Source organism: Moschus berezovskii, chromosome 26 (genome assembly GCF_049115385.1).
Source record: "Moschus berezovskii isolate FMDL1 chromosome 26, NW_MosBer_1.0, whole genome shotgun sequence".
Classification (NCBI taxonomy): domain Eukaryota; kingdom Metazoa; phylum Chordata; class Mammalia; order Artiodactyla; family Moschidae; genus Moschus; species Moschus berezovskii.
The window spans coordinates 7,523,453-7,546,861 of NC_142485.1; the positions used below are offsets into that span (position 1 = coordinate 7,523,453).

Genomic DNA, 23,409 nt, shown 5'->3' on the forward strand with positions numbered 1-23,409 from the left:
ATTGGAAGGACTGATGCTAAAGCTGAAACTCCAATACTTTGGCCACCTCATGCGACGAGTTGACTCACTGGAAAAGAGTCTGATGCTGGGAGGGATTGGGGGCGGGAGGAGAAGGGGACGACAGAGAAAGAGATGGCTGGATGGCATCACCGACTCGATGGACATGAGTTTAAGTGAACTCCGGGAGTTGGTGATGGACAGGGAGGCCTGGCGTACTGTGATTCATGGGGTCGCAGAGAGTCAGACATGACTGAGTGACTGAACTGAACTGAGTACTAACATCACCTAATGCTGTGCGTGAGGATGTAGAATCCCAAGAAAACGCACCCACAGAAACATCCATGTGAAACTCAGAGCTTTCCCAAAGGGCGCTGTTACTATTTTCTAAAACCACTGACGTACTTTCAGGTTTCTACAGCTTTGGAAATCATTTAAATCATAACAGCTGAAGTGAAAAAATAAGAACTTGGACTTTTATTATTTTTTTCCCACCCCAGTTTCTGGATGACTTCATCTCTGCAAACTTACAAAAGGGAAATTTTTCAACTAGGAAATGTGAGCGTATGGGTCTTGTCCAGCATCTTGCCTTCATTCCACCCCTGTCTAGTCATATGACCATAAGTATATTTCATAATCTCTCTCATCTTTCTTTCTTGTAAACAAGGGGGTTGGCCCCTTCTAGGCCTAAAAATGTTCTGATTACAATGTACAATCAGCTCCAGAGTAATAACCCAAGAAATGCAGTTTTCATTCAAGGTAAATTTGAAGCACGATGAGACAAAAATACCAGCTCTTAGATTTCTAAAACCATTTTGGAAACTGCACTGCAGCCTAGGGCTGAGATTAATAATATAAGAGAAACAACAAGAAAAATACCAAGGAACGTGTGTGATTTAGAATGATTTCCAAAAGTTACTATGTTTCACATGATGTAATGCACACTTTTCTTTTATATAAATTTGCAGTCAAAAGCTTTTTGCTCTGCTACAGAAGAGTTAGCAATATTTCTAAATAGACAGCATGTGAGGAAGAGAAAAATCAAATATTACACTACATGGGCTTTCATCCTGTCACAAAGCCATTAGAGCTAAGGAAAAACGGTGGCATTGTTTAGTTTTATTTACAGTTTCTTCTAAACAAAATGAAAAACGAACAGAAAAACACTCTGAATATAAATTTTTAAAGACTTTAAAGATTCAAGACCAACAGCAAATATATATGTATATATATGTTGACATAGGCCTATAAATAGTCCCTTCTTCTATATGTATACAGGATTGTATGTGGCTCCTACCAAGTTTTCCTTTTCGCACTGGCATCATGAGTAATTTAGATACCCTGCATTCCCAGGTCACTGTCATCAGAAATTTAGGGCCTGCCAATGTGAAAAAGATTCTGTCTCCCACTCAAACTATATACAATCCTGAACACTACTGACTGGCCCCCGTAGAGCTGTGTGAGGCGTGACACCATGCCCCATATTAAGTCACTTGTCCTCAAAGCAGCCAGCCAGGTGCTACCTTACATCAGGTCTAGGAGCAGGAGAAAGAACAGTCACATGTGTTTAGCACTTCCGGTCCAGAACTTCACAAACTGCATCCCATCCAATCAGACCAATGCGCCCTAAACATCTCAATTTTTAATCCCCTCTCCTATCATAATACAAGATGAGATAACAGGGACGCTGCTATTTAAATAGAACTTTGACCGGGGGTCAGCAGTCAGAGGCTGGAGCGTATAATTTTAGCTTCTGCAGGCTAAGAAGCAGAATTGAGGCTGTTACGTAGGTAACTTACGTAACAAGGGAACACACACAAATATTCTCAAATTTGTTACCGATCAAACTCTAAAGATAGTAACACCAACTGACTGTAACAGGTCTACCAACAAGGAAGAACAGAAATCTTGGGAGATTTATGTTTTATCTAATTGGCTTTCATCTCCAAAAGCCAAGGTTGCCTATCACCACCCTTAGTACAAATATTCATCTGTAAATTCTTAGCTGGTAGGCAATGAAGAGACAGGCAGCAGGCCAGATCTGCCTGTGGCTGGCTGACCCCTGCTTTACAACTTACCCACAACTCACCCAGAATGTTTTCATTAATAATTCACTCAGCTAATTTTCATTATATGCCTTCAGGTATTCTTTTTAAAAAGATTTGATGAGTATGTACCACGTGCCTTACTGGACCACAGGGATACAGACGTTTCTGTATACATGCCCAGGAATGAGATTATTGGATCATATGGTAGTTCTATTTTTAGTTTTTAAAGGACCCTCCATACTGTTCTCAGCAGTGGCTGCACCAATTTACATTCCCACCAACAGTAGAGGGGGTTCCCTTTTCTCCACACCCTCTCCAGCATTTATGATTTGTGGACTTTTTGATGTTGGCCATTCTGATCTGGAGAAGGAAATGGCAACCCACTCTAGGATTCTTGCCTGCAGAATCCCATTGGACGGAGAAGCCTGGAGGGCTACAGTCCAGGGGGTCATAAGAGTCGGACACGACTGAAGTGACGGTACAGTGCAGCGTCTGACCCATGTGAGGTGCTGTCTCACTGTAGTTTTCATTTTTATTTCTCTATTAGTGATGTCAAGCATCTTTTCATGTGCCTGTTGGCCATCTGTATGCCTTCTCTGGAGTAATGTCTACTTAGATCTTCTGCCCATTTTTTATTGGGTTGTTTGTTTTCTTGATATTGAGCTGTATAAGCTGCTTGTGTATTCTGAAGGTTAAACCCTCCAACTGCATCATTTGCAAATATTTTCTCCCATTCCATAGACTGTCTTTTTGATTTGTTTATGGTTTTCTTTGCTGTGCAAAAGCTTTTAAATTTAATTAGGTCCCATTTGTTTATTTCTGCTTTTGTTTCCATTACTCTAGGAGAACAGATCCAAAAATATTGCTGTGATTTATATCAAAAAGTGTTCTGCCTTTGATTTCCTCAAGGAGGTTTATAGTATTCAGTCTTAACATTTAGGTCTTCAATCCATTTCGAGTTTATTTTTGTATATGATGTTAGAGAGTGTTCTAACTTCGTCAACATGGAGCTGTCCAGTTTTCCCAGCACATTTATTAAAGAGACTGACTTTTCTCCATTCCTTTCTCCTTTGTTGTAAATTAATTACCCATAAATGGATGGGTTTATATCTGGGCTTTCTGTCTTGTTCCACTGATCTATGTGTTTTTGTGGCAAGAGCCATACTGTTTTGATGACTGAAGCTTTATAGTATAGTCTGAAGTCAGGGAGTATGATTCCTCCAGTTCTGCTCTTTATCAGGATTGTTTTGACTATTCAGGGTTTTCTGAGTTTGGCAACCCACTCCAGTGTTCTTGCCTGGAGGATCCCAGGGACGGCAGAGCCTGGTCAGCTGTCGTCTATGGGGTCGCACAGAGTCAGACACGACTGAAGCGACTTAGCAGCAGCATACAAATTTTAATTTTTTTGTTCCAGTTCTGTGAAAAACATCATTGGCAATTTGATTGGAAATGCACTGAATCTGTAGATTGCCTTGGGCAGTACAGTCATTTTGACAATATTGATTCTTCCAACCCTAGAACATGATACGCCCCTCTATCTGCTTGTGTCATCTTTGGTTTCTTTCAGTGTCTTACAGTTTGGGGAGTATAGGTCTGTTGCCTCCTTAGGTAGGTTTATTCATGGGTATTTTATTTTTTTTGATGGTATGGTCAATAGGATTGTTTCCTTAATTTCTATCTGATATCTCATAATAGTGTATGGAAACACAACAGATTTCTATTAATTTTGTATCTTGCAACTTTATCAAATTCATTGATGAGCTCTAGCAGTTTTTTGGCAGTGTCTTTAGGATTTTTTACATATAGTATCATGTCATCTGCAAACAGTGACAGCTTTACTTCTTCCTTTCCAATTTGGATTCCTTTTGTTTCTTTTTCTTGTCTGATTGCTGTGCGCCAAAGACACAAATGGGAGTAAGGGCTCCCTGCGTACTTGCAAGAGAGCATACCAAATGCCATCACAGATGTGTGTGAGTCAGGCGGGGGCGGAGCAGCCCAAGAGGAAGCGGCCGCCTCTGTCTGAGCAGCCAGCGCCACCCCGGTGGTTCAGAGCCTGAAGTCTGGAGTGAGACTGCCTGTCCTCAGATCGCTACTAGCCTCAAGCCAGCACTGTGACCCTGAGCACGACACTTAACCTCTGTGCCTGCTTCCCAGCTGTGAAATGAGGGTGATAATATTGGTGCTTACCCTACAGGCTGTTTTGAGGACTCAGCAAATTAATTCCTGCAGAGGACGTATGGCAGTGACGGAGCACGCAGGATGAGCACGCAATTGCTGACTGCTCTCCTCAGGACGGAGCTGAGTCATAAAGGATGAGCGGGAATTTCCCAACAAGACAAGGTGGGGAGAGAACTCCCGGCAGAGAAAAACGCATCCAAACACACACCAGGGTGAAAAGCAACCCTGAGTGCTTTGCTGTAGCTCAGAAGGGAAGGGGCTGGTGGGCAGGAGGTGAGGACGGTGGGAAGAGATGGCAGAGGCTCGTGGATGCCATTCACAGGAACCGGTCTTGATCTCTGAGCCAGGGGCACGAGTTCTACGCCGCTGAGAGCAGCAGCACTGGGGGGTCTGGTGGCAGAGCGGAGGATGCCTGGGAGGGGGCAGGTGAAGTGAAGTGTTAGTTGCTCAGTCGTGTCCGACACTGGGACCCCATGGACTGTAGCCCACCAGGCTCCTCCATCCATGGGACTTCCCAAGCAAGAATAATGCAGCGGGTTGCCATTTCCTCCTCCAGGGATCTTCGCAACCCAGGGATCAAACCCGGGGCTCTTGCGTCGGCAGGCATTCTTTACCGCTGAGCCACCAGGGAAGCCAGGACGGGGACAAAGCGACGGGACAGGGCTAAGACAATAGTGACGAGGAGAGGCGACCACGGCCCGAAAAAGGAAGCGGTGGTGAGGCTGCAGCAGTGAGGACGCGGAGCCATGCAGAGGCTCAGGGAGAGGGACGGCAGGGAGTCCCCAGTGACAGCCAGATCCCTGCCCTCGGAAAACGGTGGATGGAGGGACTGACGGGTGGCCTGATGGGCACTCCGGGGGAGGAGGAAGAACACAGGGAGGGGTCCAGACACAGCAGTGACCCAGGTGAGCCCCTGGGGCCACGGGGCCGGGGGAGTGGCCACACCCCTGCAAGGCAATTCTCCAGATTCTCGCCAGGGCCGGGCCAGCGGAGGCGGGATAAGGAGATCGCCCGGGGACACGCTGACCGGAAAGACCTCAGGAGGGAGCTGGGAAGAAGGGCCTGCAGTTCAGAAGGCGAGGTCCAGACACACAGACCCAAGGGTCATCCGAAAATGCATGATGGGGTGCCCCCCGCCCGCCCCCCTGGAGACAGTTAGGACCAGCAGAAGGGGACAGAGAGGGTGCTCAAAGAGGACTCTCTGAAGGTCACGCGGAACCAGAGGGAAGCGGAGTCCCAGGAGGCCAGGGCGAAGACCACAAGCAGAGCGGAGAACACGGCCAGACGCCGCGGAGGCTCAGAGACGACGAGGCCCCGAGCTGCCCAGACTCGGCGAGCAGCATCCCCTGAGGGCAGAGGGCAGCCTGAGCTTCCCGGCGCGAGGGGCGCGTGGGAGGTCAGGGAGGCGGCGGAAGAGGGCAGTGGGAATCCCACTTCCCGGCCTTTATTCGAAGGAGATGAAGCCGGTGTCTGGAAGAGACAGCTGCCTCCCAGGCTTGGTGCAGGATTACTCACCACAGCCAAGACGGGGATACGGCCTAAGCGTCCATCCGGGAGGGGTGGACGGGAGCCCCAGGGGCCACACGTGCAGATACCCACAAGCAGACCTTAGGCAGCGTGAGAAAGAAGGAAGGGCTGCCATCGGCCACAGCGTGGATGGCCCTCGAGGGTGTGATGCGAAGGGAAACAGGCCAAAGACATTCAGTACCTTCTGTTTTCACTTATATGCAGAATGTTACAGGTCAAAGGCAGAGAGGCAGAGCGGAGAAGGGCGACTGCTGGGACCGGTGGGGGTGGGGGGTGAGGGCAATGATGGGGAGACGGCTCTCAAAGGTACAAACCCCCAACTCCAAACGTACCGGTGGGGGTGGGGGGTGAGGGCAATGATGGGGAAACGGCTCTCAAAGGTACAAACCCCCAACTCCAAACGTAAGACATATATTTCAGGGACCTGACGTACATCACGGTGACTATAAGTGACCGTATGCTTTATTCCAAAATTGTCAAGAGAGTGGATCTGAAACATTGTAACAGAAAAACAGCAATCTGAGGGGATGGCGGTGTCAGCCAATCCCATCCTGGCAAGCATGTTGCAGAACGCAGCCACGGCAGACACCACATGGAGCTTAAACCTGCAGGTGTTACAGGTCAATACCATCTCAGCAAAGCTGGGAAGAAACTTCAGGCTGTTGTGGGGAGTTAGGGAGAGCTGAGTGTAAATGTCTAGTCCGATGAGGTGCCCACAGTTACGTAAGAGCCAGATATTTGCCCGAAGTCCCTCAACTAGAACGTGGGAAAGTTGGAATTCTCTTCCATGGCTTCCAGCTCCAAGACCAACGCCCTTTCCACCGTGACGCTTCGGAAACATTGTGTTTGGGGTTAGGCCGTAGGAGGCAATCTACAGCTAGGAACAATGGTACTATTAACAACGAGGCACTTTGTTAACACTTTTAGCTTTTCCAGGGCCATGAAATGAGTATCCGAATGGGCTTTATCTCATCAACATCCATACAACCCCTCCACTCTGGCAATTATGTTGAGTGGAAAATGAAATTGAAGCTCTCAGAGTAAGTAACTCGCCGGAGGATTAAGCAGAGAGCAGTGATTCGAAAGGAAGTTAACTGGAAGCATTGCTCACGCCTTACTCCTGTTAGGATGGCTACCATCAAAAATACAGAAAACAAGTGTTGCTGAGGATGTGGAGAAACGGTTACGTTTGTGGGTCGTGGTGGGAATGCAGAATAGTGGAGCCACCATGGAAGACAGTATGGCTGTGCTTCAAAAATTAAAACCAGATCCAGCAATTCAGCTTCAGGATATATACACAAAAGAACCGACAGCAGCGTCTCTAAGAAATATCTGTACATTCATGTTCATGGCGTCACTATTTGTAACAGCCAAAAGGCAGAAGCAACCCCAGTGTCCATCGACAAATGAACCGATAAACAAAATGCGTCGTATGCAAACAAGAGAATATTACTCAGCCTCTATAAGGGAAGGAGATTTTGATGCGGGCTGTTACCATGAATGAACCCTGAAGACATTATTCCTGGTGCGGGAAGCCACCCACAAAGGGACACACGCTGTAGGATCCCAGTTATCTGAGGTCACTGAAAGTGTGAAGATCACAGACAAAGGAGAAGGCGGGTTACCTCAGACTGGGGTGGGGAGGGAGGGAGGAGGGATCGTTTAACAGACACAGGGGCTCCGTCGGAGAAGATGCAAAAGCTCTGCAGACGGATGGTGGTGATGGCGACAGCCTGTGAGCGCGCTCAGTGCCACCGACCCGCACACCCGGAAACGGCGAAGGCGGTGAGTTTTACGTCACGAGTACTTCACCACCGCACAAACAGCCTAAGCTCTTTTCAGTGTTTTTATTTGTTTTTATGTGGGGGGCTGTGCTGGGTCTTCGTGGCGGTGTGTGCATACTCTGGTTGCAACAAGCAGGGCTACTCTCCCCCTGCTGTGTTCAGGCTTCCTCTTGCAGCTCTAGGGCTTGAGCGCTCAGCACTTGTGGTACACAGGCTTCACGACCTCACGGCACGTGGGATCCTCCCGGACCAGGGATCGAACCCATGTCCTCTGCATTGGCAGGCGGATTCTGAACCACTGGACCACCAGGGAAGTCCCTAGGTTATTTTTTCAGTTATATAAATCAGTCACTGCAGCTCTGAGCCTAGAGCTGAAACCTCCCATTTCCGGACACGTATCTTCCTAAACAGGGCCCACGGACTTGCTTCCAGCTGTGACTCAGACTTGAGGTTAGGCAGGTCCTTGTAACTCATTGCCAAGGTCCTTCTTTATGTGTAACTCTTGCCTGATAGTCTTCTTATCTACAGAATCAGATGAATTAGCTTCCTTCTTTGTACCTCCTACGATATTTGGAGAGTTTCTATGGCACTGTCAACCTGACTATAGTATAGAAATATGATAGGCAGGAGTCGGACCAAATGACAAAGCTTCCTCACCATCAGTCAGAGGGCACCGTTCATTATGCGACCCACAGAGTGGATCTTAGGTAAAAACTACGACTCCCGCCTACACCTATACTGACAATTAATTGAGCTTAAAAACAGACTACGTTCCCATCTCTTTCTGTAATTGCCTTTTCTATTTTAAACAAACCTCTTACAAGCAAAAATTTATAAATGCTAAAAACTTAACTGATTAGACTACCGGAAGCTGTCGATTTGGGAGATGGTGATCAACTGCTAACACAGAAACAGACAAAATTATTTTAAGCCCTTGAGGCAGCTTTCTTGCAGTGAGGTCCCACTGTGGCAGAGACCACCAGCTGCCCATACAATATGCACCCTTCTTTTTCTTTTCTTAGCAACAGAACACCTATATTTTTGAGGGGAGCAAAGTGCCTGGAGAAAATAACCTTTCCCAACAACCCCTGAAGATAGAGATGGGCAACAAGATCTTACTGGAAGTCATTAGATAGGGTTTCTAGCTTATTGAACCTGCAGGTTCCTTCTGACCTTCCCCCTTCATTCTTCGTCCTTCACTGAGATAGGTATGATGACTGGAGTGGCAGCAGCCGTCTTGAGCCTATGCAGGAGGGAGGCCAAGAGAATCTCAGGTGTCCTAACATCCTGAGGACATCAAAGCAGTGTCAGCAACTGTCTACCAGTAGTCTTCTTGTTAAGAAAATAAACACTCAGGTATTTAAGATCACGGTGGGATAGACTGTCTGTTAACTCTCAGCCGAAGGCAGCTCTTAAAGGGGAATACATAGGCTACCAAAAAGATCCTGTATCTCAGTGATAAGACATTTTTTATAAATATTACAGATGGTGGTGATATTAGTCTTTCTGCGGGAGCAGGCACTGAGGAAGGCTAAAGCAGTTCACCCAAGGTCTCGCAGCTAATAAGCTGGAGGCTGGGCTCTGAATCCACAGTCCATGCTTTTGACTACAAGACAATAATATCACACATGACAAACTAATATACACTGCACAAAGTAACCTCCACAGATACATTAATCTTCAAGAAGCTTTGCTGATTCATGAAGGGAAATTCTTATCTCATGTCACTCCCTAAACGACTCCTCTGAGACACTGTTTCCTGCAAAAACTGAGATCCTCGTAAGTCTCACAAGGCACTCGACCGGTTTCACAGCCACTTTACGTGCTGCCTTAAATCCCGCTTAGACCATGACCACGCTCTCCTCCGGAAATCCCTCCTCACCCCCTTCCACCATGGCAAGATTCACCTCCCAAAAACGCACTCGGATCTCATCACAGCCCTTCACACGAGCCTTCAGTGGTCGACGTGGCCTGCCTGTGCTCCCAGAGTCTCCCCACCTTCCCGCCTCCCCCCTCCACACTCCACGCCCTCCAGTGTGCCCTGCATTCACCTGGGCTTTTCCACCTTGGACCCTGGCACGTGCACACAGACACACGTCCTCTCCCTGCCCTCCCCCAGCTCCACCTTCAGCACCAGACCCCATCTGTAAGACCAAGTCAAATAGCTCACATGCCATGTTGTGGCTCCCTTCCAGACAAGGGCTGAGCCGCCATGGATCTGTCTGGGGAGGGAAAACTCTGGGTTTCAGAGTCTCCCCTAAAGAGAACGAGGGGAGCCCAGCCTGGCAGCAGCCCCCACGCAGACCAGGGCCAGGACTGGATCTCATCCAGCATTACTCACCCTCCTCGGGCCCCTGCCCACTGAGCATCCTTTCCACTTCCTTCCTGTCGTCGGATCAAAATCAACACCTTGGACAGTCTTCAAGCTAAAAATACTCCATGAAAGGGAAACACATAATCCTCAGGATGTCTGAGAAAGGGGGGTGAGCGAGGCCCCAGGAAAGCTCTCCCAGCACCGAGGGGTCCGGCCAACAGGAGGCCGCTGCCTTGCTGACCCAATGACCAAACTCACCCGTGTCAAGGAAATGCAGAAGGCAGCTGGCCCAAGGCCAGAACACCCTAAGAAGGAGCTCACTTCCCCTGAGACCAACGGGAGCATTGATTACCACTGACAGCAGAGCATCTTGCACAGAAAAACCAAGTTCAGCCAAATACAGAGCATACTCCTGGGGCTGCAGGTCTCACTGATGGATAATAGCTATCAGATTCAATCACTCAAAACCACATGTTCTAAACCAAGACATGCACGAGAGCCAAGCCTGGAGCTTCTGGGTGTGACTGACTGCAGTTCTCCCCAGGGCGACGGCTGCCAGCAGGGTCCTCTGCTCACAGGACCCCAGACGCTCCTCCAGACCCTGAGATTCCTCATGTCACACACATGGCGTGCGGGCATCTGGACAGCACTCCTCCCAGTAGCTGGGGGCTCCTGGAGGGCAGGGACTTCTCTGGTGGCTCAGATGGTAAAGAATCTGCCCACAATGCAGGGGACCCAGGTTCTATCCCTGGGTAGAGAAGATCCCCTGGAAGAAGGCATGGCAACCCACTCCAGGATTCTTGCCTGGAGAATCCCATGGACAGAGGAGCCTGGCAGGCTATAGTCCATAGGGTAGCAAAGTGTCAAACACAACTAAGCAACTAACACACACACACAGACACACACATACACACACATAGGCACACACAGACACACACACACACCCCCTCTGGAGGGCGGCATCCACTCTGCTGTGCTTCTCTGGCCTCTCAGACTAACGTCCACACTGCAGTCGGGAGAACTTTTCAAGGTTTTGAATGAAGAATGAGAATGCTCCAGTTGGCTGCATTTTACGGTTAATTTGCAATTCAGGGGGTCGCTTTCACACCCTTCTCTCCTCCGTTCCCCCAATGCCCCTATGACCTGGAAACCATCACCCATTGAACACGCTGCCAGAGAGAGAAAAGAAACGCGCACCTGAGCCCTGCGTGCTTCTGGAGCCCCCGTGACACTGGGTTTACACGGACTGTTAAAAAGCATCACGAATGCTGGGTTTTATTTTAGAATACATCTAATCCCTCTCCTCCCCAAATCGCACCTGGCCCTACCCAGTAAACCACAGTGGGGGGGAGGTGTTTATGCCCCTCTTTCTTTATCTGCCAGCGAATCCCCAGAACCCCTCCATTTAAATTAGGAAGAATTCTGTTTCCGGTTCTAACAGATTTCACAAAATAGCCAAGAGTGTGAGCCAAAGCCCAGCTCAGCCGTATCTGTGTTCTCGTAGGGACCAGCGTTTTCCTCAACATCCGCAAAGGAAACTTGACTTCCTAAAAGGAAAACAGTAGCGGGGAGGGAGGCTGATGGCCCCAGCCTACCCACCAGAGCTGTCGGGGCCGCCTCCACTCAGGCTGCCAGGAATGCGAGCCCAGGCACAGAGTCAGGGCAGGGAGGACCACGCGGGGCTTCGGGGTGCCTGTTCCTCGTCTGAAGCCCACCAGGCCCCCAGAAGAGTTCTTTCTTACGTCTCCAGCCTCCAGGGAAGGAGGGGGATCACTGTCACGGGGATAATAAACGTCTGTGGCCAAAGCCCAGGCGTCTGGAGGCCAGATCCCCCCAGGATGTGGTCCCCCCAGGATGTGGTCCCCCCAGGATGTGGTCCCCTCAGGATGCCGTCCCCCGGTGGGAGGCGGGGGCAATGCCAAGCAAAGACCTGGTGTGGTGGCTCTCACTTCCCTCCACATCCTATCTGAGCAAAAATCAACACCACAGACAGTCCTCAGGCTGAAATACATCATAGGAGGGAAACTCGTGACCCTCAGGATATCTGAGAAAGGGGCCTGCAGGGAGGCCCTGCGGAAGCTGTCCCAGCGCCGAGGGGTCCAGCCAACAGGAGGTGGCGGCCTCTCTGATCCGCTGACCAAAGCCATCCAAGGCCAGGAAATTCAGAGGACAGCTCAAGGGAAAAGCAGCGTGAGGTTCAACAGGATCTGAGAACACCAGCACTGCTGGTGGAAATTCTGTTGCTGAAGCCAGGAAATCCTCACTGGGTTGAGAGCTCAGGCAGTTCTGTGTCCAAAACGCACAGTTACACAGAGCCAGCGCCAATGTCTGAATCCCAGCTACGGGCTTCCCTGGTGGCTCAGAGGGCAAATAACCCACCTGCAGTGCAGGAGACCCAGGTTTGATCTCTGGGTAGGAAGGAAACGGCAACCCCCTCCAGTATCCTTGCCTGGAGAGTCCCATGGACAGAGGACTCCACGGATTGAGTCCACGATTGAGCAACTAAACATGCATGCTAACTAAGGGGTCCGGCTAATCCTGCAGATGCCAACCCACTTACCAGTTATTTCCTATAAAGCCGCCTGATTTAGAGGAGGACATGTGGTGTTGCAGAAGACTCTTGAGAGCCTTGGACTACAAGGAGATCAAACGAGTCAATCTTCAAGGAAATCAATCCTGAATGTTCACTGGAAGGACTGACCCTGAAGCTGAAGCTCCGATACCTTGGCCACCTGATGCGAAGAGCTGACTCATCAGAAAAGACCCTGATGCTGGGAAAGATTGAAGGCAGGAGGAGAAGGGGACAACAGAGGACAAGATGGTTGGATGGCCTCACTGATTCAACATGTGTTGGAGCAAGCTCCTTCACCACTGAAGGACAGAGAAGCCTGGCGTGCTGCAGTTCATGCGGTCGCAAAGAGTCGGACATGACTGAGTAATTGAACAACAACAAGTATCTGTGGGTACATCAGCAGCAGGAAGAATGACAGCTGGACCAGCACCACTGTAAGTGATGCAGCGTCAGAGGTGGAGCCCATTTACTTAAAGTCACTGATCACACATTGGAAGTTGGGAGATGATCCTTCTGGAGAAGGTGGCCTCCATAACTTATCATCTAAGGGGGCACACATCGGAGAGTGAGGGCACCACCGCTGATAACTGTGTGGGGACAGCAGACAGCCCCCAGGGCATCCCAGGCAGCCAACGTGTGGTCACCATCCTCAGGGGCCACATTCAAATTAAATCGATGGCGGGGATCAAAGGTTTAACTAGCATCACTTAAAATCCATCCCCAAATGCCCTTAAAACTCTATTAAATGTAAACAGCAAAACCACTTGGCAGCTCCATTGTGGGCAAAGATAAGGAGCCGGCAGAGACAGGGACCAAGCTGGGGGATGAGGCGGGAGGTGGAACCAGAGAAATGCGGGTTAGTCTGAATCCGAGGTCAAGGTAACCGATCACACAACTTTCATTTCTCACGTTTTAACGGCTGAACAATGCAATGTTTCTACGTGCAGAGGACCACGCGCAGCACACACATTAAGCTATGAAGCCAACTAGTCAATTCAGCACCCGTGACCCACCCTCCACCCACTGCATCCGAGCCAGGGCAGCACCCACCCCCACACACCGCACGGAGGGCCATCCAGGTGACGGATTTTCATCTCTGTTAGGCGCTTAGACACTGATGCACTGATTGGTGATGACTCCAGGCTTTCGGATCTCTTCCCGAAACTCATAGTCTGCCGTGATGAGGGGTCACAGCAGTTCGCCGAGGAGGGAGGGTTCCCTGTGGAGCAAAGCCAAGCCTCCTGATCCTCACCTGCACCCAGAGAGGAGCCGCGGGAAACCGTCAGCACGGAATGAGGGGCAGCAAGCGCCCGTTGCCCTAACCCCGCCACAGTGCCCGAGAGGGCACCCAGCCCAGGCCTCTGTACCACCACGTGGACAACGTCACGCTGTTTACTTATCAATTACTTTTGATCTCAATTTTATTTTTTTAATTTTTATTTTATATTGGAGTATAGTTGATTTACAATGTTGTGTTAGTTCCAGGTATACAGCAAAGTGGTTCAGTTACACACACACACACACACACACACACATACATGTATTTTCTATTTCAAACTCTTTTCCCATTTAGGTTATACAGAACATTAAGTAGAGTTCCTTATACAGTATACAGTCTATACAGCTATACCGTAGGTCCTTGAGGATTATTTAGTTTATGTGTGTGTGTGTGTCACTCAGTCCTGTCTGACTCTTTGCAACCCCATGGACTGTAGCCTGCCAGACTCCTCCGCCCATGGGATTCTCCAGGCAAGAGTACTGGAGTGGGTTGCCATTCCCTTCTCCGGGATTTTACATGTCGTAGTGTGTATATAAGGAGAAGGCAATGGCAAGCCACTCCAGTACTGTTGCCTAGAAAATCCCATGGATGGAGGAGCCTGGTAGGCTGTAGTCCATGGGGTCGCTAAGGGTCGGACACGACTGAGCGACTTCACTTTCACTTTTTACTTTCACACATTGGAGAAGGAAATGGCAACCCACTCCAGTGTTCTTGCCTGGAGAATCCCAGGGACAGGGGAGCCTGGTGGGCTTCCGTCTATGGGGTCACACAGAGTCGGACACGACTGAAGTGATGCAGCAGCAGCAGCAGCAGTGTGTATATAAAAGCTTCCCAGGTGACGCTAGTGGTAAAGAACCTGCCCACCAGTGTAGGAGACATAAAAGATGCGGGTTTGATCCCTGGGTCAGGAAGGTCCCCTGGAGAAGGGAATGGCAACCCACTCCAGTATTCTTGCCTGGAGAATCCCGTGGACAGAGGAGCCTGGCAGGCTATAGTCAACAGGGTCACAAAGAGTTGGACACAACTGAAGCAACTTAGCAGTAGCAGCATATGTATGTTAATCCCAACATCCTAACCTGCTTTGAGCCTCTTTCATCACCTGTGTGTGATCTCCCCACCCCTGAGGAAAGGATCTGTGTCAAACAAAGCTTCCCTGGTGGCTCAGATGCTAAAGAATCTGCCTGCAATGCGGGAGACCTGGGTTTCATCCCTGGGTCAGGAAGACCGCCTGGAGAAGGGAAAAGCAACCCACTCTAATAGTCCTGCCTGCAGAATCCCGTGGACAGAGGAGCCTGGTGGGCTACAGTCCACGGGGTCACAAAGAGTCGGACACGACTGAGAGACTAACATTTAGAGCCCATTACTATTGTATACATGCTTGAGGCTGTATCTTTATTATATAATAATTATTATTATTCACTAGGAAATAATGAGGGAAGGCCAGGATACAGGCACAGGACCAGGTTCCAGGACACACTGCCCAACATTCTGATTAAACATCCCCAAAGAGACTGCTGCATCTTTTCAGCAAAGAAGTTGGTGTTCTTCAGGTGTTAGAAAAAGGACACACTTATGCCCAGTGGCCCTTCAATGCCTTTTGATATCAGAATTCACATTCTCATTTGACAAACATTTCCCCTGTATGTGTTATGCCAGGCGCCGTGCCAGGCAAAGGAACACGGAATAAACAAGAAGCAGGGCCCGCCCTCAAGGGGCCCATTTCCTACTGGGGAGAGGGGAGACAATAAGCCAGGGAGCAGATTCACAGACGATTTCCGATGGCTGTAGCGCCAGGAAGGAAACACACTGGGTGCCACGCTTCGGTCCAGCTGCTGGTGTCACGGGATAGGGGGGTTTGTTCTAGAAACGCTGGTCTAGGAAAGCCCATCAGAAGAGGGGCTGTCAGCTGAACTCCTGGGGCGAGGGGGCAGTTGGTGGGTCCAAAACCCCAGGGATGTGGCCACCTGGGTGCGTCCTAGAGTCCTCCAGGTCCCCGAGTGTTTCAGAAGTACAGCCCAAATTAAGAACTACCCAGACAAATCTGTGGAGAAGGAAATGGAAACCCACCCCAGTGTTCTTGCCTGGAGAATCCCAGGGACAGGGGAGCCTGGTGGGCTTCCGTCTATGGGGTCACACAGACTCGGACACAACTGAAGTGACTTAGCAGCAGCAGCAGATAAATCTGTAAGTAAGCTCGGACAGAGCCATGGGCCACCAGGGGGTTAAGGCCTTCCACTTCAGACCCTCTGCTCCAACAGCACGTAAACCAAACCCCGAGTGAAGGCCAGGTGAGGGGCCGTGTCCAGGAGTAATGACTTATTTTCACATCACAGCCTGGAGGGAGGCAACACGCTGTGTACGAAACATTTACTCCCTGGAGGCTTGATTCTTCCTCCCTAAGGAATACTTCTAGGAAAAACATGACAACTAAACCAGCTTACCCCATATCTCTGGAAAACATAACAACTAAATCAGCTTACTCCATATCCCTGGAAACTATCTGCCACTTCTCATTTCAAGTGTTAAAAAAAAAAAAAAAACACTGAAAAAAAAGGCAAAAATTCACATGGTTGTCTGTCGTTCCATAAAATGCATAATCAAAAATGAACACAGCGTGACTCTGCATGGGGAGTGAACAGGGTTTATAATCCACATGTCAAGAAATAATGATCAGCTGAGCATCCTGGCACCCCGCTGACTTTAAAAGCCCATGATAAAGCAGGATTTGGGCTTCCCTGGTGGCTCAGATGGTAAAGAATCCACCTGCAATTCAAGAGACCCAGGTTCGATCCCTGGGTCAGGAAGATCCCCTGGAGGAGGGCATGGCAACCCACTCCAGTATTCTTGCCTGGAGAATCCCCAAGGACAGAGGAGCCTGACAGGCTATCATCCATGGGGTCGCACAGAGTCGGACACGACTGAGCGACTCACACAAGAGGCAGGAAAGTCGTCTGCACAAAGGATGGTTCCTGTAAGACAAGCTGATCATCATCTCAACCATCAAACAGCCGTACAGCCCACAACAGGAAGCTCACCAAACCCACCACAGTGGCTTCCTCTGGGAAGGGAGAGGAGGCGGTGGATGAAGAGTTCATCTATCAGAAATATCCTACTCCTTTCATTTAAAAGAAACATCTGAAGCAAACATGGCACAGTATTTATGAATTCCAGGGCGTGGACCCTGAGTGCTTGGGGCATGTACTCTACTTTCTGTATGAAGGAGGAAGAGAAAAGGAACATTTGAAGGGTTAAAAAAAAAATTCCTCATTTAACACTTTTTGCATAATAATGTGTTAAACTGTCTGAAATGCTGCAATTATTTCCTAGCATGACTGTTTGCCAGTTGCTGAGGCAATGTTCCTGAATTTATCATAAGCATTTGCACTCCTGTTAAATTTATATAACATGAGGGCTAAGGAGAATCTGCTCAATGCTGTGTAGATTGTCTATTTCACCATCTCCTCTTTAACTAAACAGACTAAGCATGTCTCTTGGCCATTCCTCCTGAAAGAAAGACTAACCCAGGCTCACCTTCTCCAGAGCCTCGCTGCTGACTTAAAAGATTTGGGTCAATCTTTCCATAGTCTTTTTTTCCTTAATTTATACTTTCAATAAAAATCTATTTCAGAGGGCACTGCAACTTCAGTTTCCTACATGTCTTTAAAGGATAACTCATGGTCCCTGTGTTAAGTCAGGTCCAGTAAAAAAGTAAATAATCATCAAAATGATAGTTGAGTAGTGCTAGGGCAGGGGAGGCAGGAAATACAGAACTGAAAGCTTTAGAACTGATATTTGCAGCCTGAAATGTTCAATCAGTTTTACAACAGGTGAAAACACCTGGGGTGGTGAGGAAGTAGACAAAGAGAAAAAGGAAGAGATTCTAACAAGTTCAACAATAAATGTTAAGAGGATTCAACTCACACTGCTGAGAAAATACAGTTGAGCAAATCCTGTGTGTTGAGTGGCAAGAAGAAATAGATCCCAACAGTGTCATCCATTTAAAGGGACATCACACATGAAACTTCCGCTTACGAGGAAACTTTTACAGTATAAAGTCCGAAACAACACTATCATTACATTTACAAATTAACATTTCTCACAAACTCATGATTGGCAAAGGGGATAGTGGGGGGGCAGGGGGAGAGGTGGAGATAAATTAGGAGTTTGGGATTAACAGATACACAGTACTATACATAACGGGATAAACAACAGGGGCAGGGAACCTTATTCAACATCTTCAAATTACCTATAATGGAAAAGAAACTGGAAAAGAAAAATATACACATGTGTATATGTGTGTGTGTATATACATATATGTATAACTGAATCACTTTGCTGTACACCTGAAACCAAAACAACACTGGAAATTAACTACACTTCAATTTTTTAAATGGCTCTTAAAAAATCAGTATTTTTCAGACGTTCAATCTCCAAACGTATCTTCGGCTCTAAAACAAAGAACAGAGAGTGGAAAAGCCCTAAGAGCCCACAGGCTTCCACGGCTGAATTGTTAACCTGGACTCTGCATCTCACAACTGCCTGGAGGGTCACGCAGACAGCGTACTTCTCTGCTCCAGGCTGGCCCTGGCAAGCCCACAGCTGCCCCTTCCCTCCTGTCTGTTGCCGTCTCCATGCTCCTCAGACCTAGAAGGGGATAAACCAACAGCATGTGGCATCTCCCCCATGCCCGACAGTACTGGGCCAGCCACTTCTCAAATATCTTAACTTCACGTACTCTTTCCTACAGCCTCAAAGGCGGCATCCCCTGTGTGTTGCAGGTAAGGAAGCTGCATGCCCGACGTGGCAGGAGTGATGAAGCTGTGAGACCAGGGTTAGCACTCAGAGCGATCCAAGACCAAACCTCCCTCCTTCAGCGGCCACCCAACGACGCAGGAAGCGGAAGCGGACACACGTGCCCACTGGGGCCGAGCAAAGGCAGCAATGGCAGCCGCGTCCACCCGCAGCGCTCCCTCTAGGCACGGGCACTCTGCTTCCGGAAACTCACTCTGCCTGTTCTCCCAGGGCCCACGTGGTCTTAGAATTTCTCCTACTAAACTACCAATCAGCCCGCCCCAAAGACCTTCCCACCAAGCTACTCTTCAGCTCCACCAAGCCTCTCCATTCTAACCACCATCATCAAAGAAACAGAAGCGCCAACCTCTGCATTTTTAAAAACCGCCTCTTGGCCAAAATAACAGTCCCCCAAAGCTGCATGGATGTACAGTTTCTTGTTACATTACTAAAGGCAGAGGACCATCTCACGGAAGTACCTAAATGCACAGACCTAACACAGGATGAGATGGGGTTGTCCAAAGCTGTGCAGAGGGCGGAGCCTGGCAACAAACACCCCACGGTGTAACCGTGACAACTAGCCCAGCCACCTCAACTGGCTGCTGGATGCGCTTCTGGGTGAGCCCCATGCAAAGCATCCAGAAACAGCCTCATCAGGAAGCCCAGTTCCAGTCCTACCCCAGACAAAGAGCGGTATTTTCAGAAGCAGTTTCCAGCATTCTCTTCTCCCATCCCAGTCACCCTACCCCGTGTCTTCCAGGAACGCTCGCCCACCAAGTCACCATCCACTCCAACAGCTCCTTGATCCTGAATCTGGGCTGGGCTGTGGGCTCCTAAGGTGTTTCCCAGGAGGTTCCTTTTGAGTCTCTGAAGGGCCCAGAGAGCAGTGGGTGATTTCTGCTCGCAGGAGCAGGGGGCGACTTCTGCTCGCAGGAGCAGGGGGCAAGCTGAGTGGACAGGGATAATGAGCCATATGGCAGGGGGCGTGGGAGATGGGTCACGGAGAGAGACGTCCACGGAAGGTGCAGGCGGGAGGTGGCAGCTCAGGGGCTCAGATGCTGCATGCCACTTCCCTAAGGTCTGGTAAAGAGGGATGAAGACAGCGGGTATCACAGTTGAACTGCATCCCCACCCTCACCCCCAGGACCTCAGAGTGTGACCTTCAGTGGAAACGGGATGGTGGCAGGCATGATGAGTTAGGCTGAGGTCACATGGCGCTGAGTGGGCCTCAGTTCCAGATGACTGGGGTCCTTACAAGCAGATGACCGCGGGAGAACAGAGAAACGCCAACAGGACACCACGTGGGGACAGAGGCAGAGATGGAAGCGGTGTGGCTACCAGCCCAGGGCCCCGAGGATGCTGGCTGGGGGCTGGGAGCAGGAGGCAGGCGGGCCGCTACCCCGGGGGCCTCAGAGGGAGCCAGGCCCTGACCACGCCTCAAGGCTGGACCTCGAGCCTCGAGACGGTACATGTGTTTTTGAAGCCACCCAGTGCCTGACACTTTCCTTTGGCAGCGCTAAGAAACGCATGCAGTGGAGGGTGGAAGAAAGAGAAGAAGGAGAGGTGGTACAAAGGAAACCACAGGACATGTCTGAGAATCCCTCCTCCGGCCTCAGGAGACCAGATCTGACTCACGCCACTCTGAATGAGGTGTCTCAGCAGCTCCGCTCACACCCAAAGGGCTGCGGCTTCCCCGCCCCCATTCCAGCCTGTCCTTTAAAAATGAGGTGCTGCTGCTCCTCCAAAGGGGCTTCTCAGGTGGCGCGAGTGGTAAAGAACCTGCCTGACAATGCAGGAGACCTAAGAGACACAGGTTTGATCCCTGGTTCAGGAAGATCCCCTGGAGGAGGGCATGGCAACCCACTCCAGCATTCTTGCCTGGAAAGTCCCAGAGACAGAGGAGCCTGGTGGGCTGTAGTCCATGCGGTCACAAAGAGTTGAACATTACTGAAACGACTTAGCATGAACACACTCTGCTTCAAAGGCAACTCTGCGCCTGGAAACCTTCCCTGATGACCTCCACTCCTGTCAACATCTGCTCCAATAATTTCACAGTTCTGTTGCCTATTGTGCAAACCACAGATACTTCCCAAAACTCTGCTCCCCTCCACCAACCTGCACCCTCTCCTCTCCTTCTAACAGCAGCCCGGGTTACTTCTTCCTCTTCCGAACTACTCACTCAGGACTCAGCCCTTTATTAGGGTGGTTTCTCCTGGCCCCTCCACTGAAACAAGTCTGGAATGGGTATGAGTTCTAAAGATGTGATCCCTGGGTCAGGAAGATCCCCCTGGAGTAGGAAATGACAACCCACTCCAGTACACTTGCCTGGAGAATCGACATGGACAGAGGAGCCTGGCGGGTTGCAGTCCATGGGGTCGCGAGGGTCGGACACAACTGAGCAACTGAGCACAGCACAGCTACGCTGTATTGATAGAAACGCACGATGGCAAGAAGCGCCTCTGTGTTCTCAAAATGATCTAACTGAACAGATTATCTTTTTTTTCTTGCCATCGATGTACTGTTTTTATTTTATATGAACTGGTAATTACCACATGCAATATTTTCCCATCATGAGCACTTAGTAATTTTCAGAAACACTGCTGTGATGCTGTCACCGCCCTGGCCCTAAACATTTCACAGTGTGCCATCATTCATCTGATAAAGTCCAAACCATTTAGCCATCTCTAAATTTGCCCACACTGCCTCCCACGACTGAGCTCTGCTCTGGAGAAAGGACTTATTTTCACCGTCACACACACGCACACACCAGAGAAATTGATTCATCCATCCAAAAGAAGGAAGGATACAGATGACCCATGAACAACCACGGGTTTGAACTGCGCTGGCCCACTTACACTCAGATTGTTTTCAACAGGAAATGCTTCAGTACTACAGGATCCAAGGCTGGCTGAGTTCTGTGGATACAGAACTGTATCCTGAGTGCCCGTGTGTATGAGGAATGGAGGGCTGCCTCTGAATTATAGGCAGGTCTCAACAAGTGACAAATAGATTCAAGGGATTAGATCTGATAGACAGAGTGCCTGAAGAACTATGGACGGTGTTCGTGACACTGTACAGGAGGCAGCGATCAAGACCATCCCCAAGAAAAAGAAATGCAACAAGGCAAAATGGCTGTCTAAGGCGGCCTTACAAACAGCTGAGAAAAGAAGAGAAGCCAAAGGAAAAAGAGAAAAGGAAAGATATACCCATTTGAATGCAGAGTTCCCAATAATAGCAAGGAGAGATAAGAAAGCCTTCCTCAGCGATCAGTGCAAAGAAACAGAGGAAAACAATAGAATGGGAAAGACTGGAGATCTCTTCATGAAAATTAGAGATACCAAGCGAACATTTCATGCAAAGATGGGCTCAATAGAGGACAGAAATGGTATGGACCTAACAGAAGCAGAAGATATTAAGAAGAGGTAGCAAGAATACACAGAAGAACTGTATAAAAAAGATCTTCATGACCCACATAACCACGATGGTGTGATCACTCATCTAGAGACAGACCTCCTAGAATGCGAAGTCAAGTGGGCCTTAGGAAGCATCACTACAAACAAAGCTAGTGGAGGTGATGGAATTCCAGCTGAGCTATTCCAAATCCTAAAAGATAATGGTGTGAAAGTGCTGCACTCAATATGTCAGCAAATCTGGAAAACTCAGCAGTGGCCACCGGACTGGAAAATGTCAGTGTTCATTCCAATCCTAAAGGAAGGCAATGCCAACGATTGCTCAAACTACCGCACAATTGCACTCATCTCACACGCTAACAAAGTAATGCTTAAAATTCTCCAAGCCAGGCTTCAATAGTACGTGAACCGTGAACTTCCAGATGTTCAAGCTGGATTTAGAAAAGGCAGAGGAACCAGAGATCAAATTGCCAACATCCGTTGGACCATCGAAAAAACAAGAGTGTTCCAGAAAAACATCTACTTCTGCTTTATTGACTAAGCCAAAGCCTTTGACTGTGTGGATCACAACAAACTAGAAAATACTTAAAGAGATGGGTATACCAGACCACCTTACCTGACTCCTGAGAAATCTGTAAGCAGGTCAAGAAGCAACAGTTAGAACTGGACATGGAACGACAGACTGGTTCTAAATCAGGAAAGGACTACGTCAAGATCACCTCCCACAAACGATCATGAGTTTCAGGGTCTAGACCTTCATCTTGCCTCTTGCCACACAGCTTCCTGTCCGCTCTTAAAACCACTCATTCGGTAAGTGTTGATCTGAGTCATTTTTAAGTAGGAGTTAGCTGCCTACTTCTCCCTTCTTCTTTAGACCCCCAATTAGAACCATTACAACTCCAATCTTGCTCCAGGCAGTAATGTACTCTCCATAACAAAGGAACTTTGTTTCCCCAGATCCCTTGTGGCTAAGGATGGCCTACTTCTGGCCAGGGAGGTGTGGGCAGAAAAAAGCTGCCCTCTTCCTAAATATGAGAGAAGCACCCTCAGTGAGCCCACACCTTCAACCTCACCATTCCCCCTTCTTACTACTTGGAAGGCAATGTAAGGACAGAGGTACCAGAGCTGTTTCTAGACCTGAGAAGGAGAGAAAAGCAGGACAGAAAGCTAAGGATCGAGATGCTGCCCCGTCTGGACCGCTACCTCCTGGTCACCAGCCTGGACCACTACCTCCTCTGCGTGTCTTGCCACAGGAGAAAAACAAACCCCTACATTTCAATCCGAGGTTTGGGTTTTCTGTTACGTGCGTGCTAAGTCGCTTCAGTCATGTCCAACTGTTTGCGACCCCGTGCACTGTAGCCCACCAGGCTCCTCTATCCACGGAGACTGTCCAGGCAAGAATACTGGAGTGGGTTGCCATGCCCTCCTCCAAGGGATCTTCCCAACCCGGGGATCGAACCCGCCATCTCCTTGCAGCCTCTGCATTGCTGGTGGAATCTTTGCCACTGA

At 49.2% G+C, this 23,409-nt stretch overlaps 1 protein-coding gene across 6 annotated transcripts in view; it reads right to left on the bottom strand.

The window, feature by feature from the left end:
- CSGALNACT1 (chondroitin sulfate N-acetylgalactosaminyltransferase 1) overlaps window positions 1–23,409 on the bottom strand; it is a 342,047-nt gene that overhangs the window by 282,462 nt on the left and 36,176 nt on the right. The window contains exon 1 of one of the 6 annotated variants that reach the window (XM_055416692.2): window positions 22,517–22,672. The exons of 4 other annotated variants lie outside the window; for them this stretch is intronic. The gene's annotated coding sequence lies outside the window, so the exon portion shown is untranslated. Of the gene's footprint in view, window positions 1–22,516; window positions 22,673–23,409 lie in introns of those variants that run through there. One more of the 6 variants, XM_055416695.2, reaches the window with a different exon arrangement.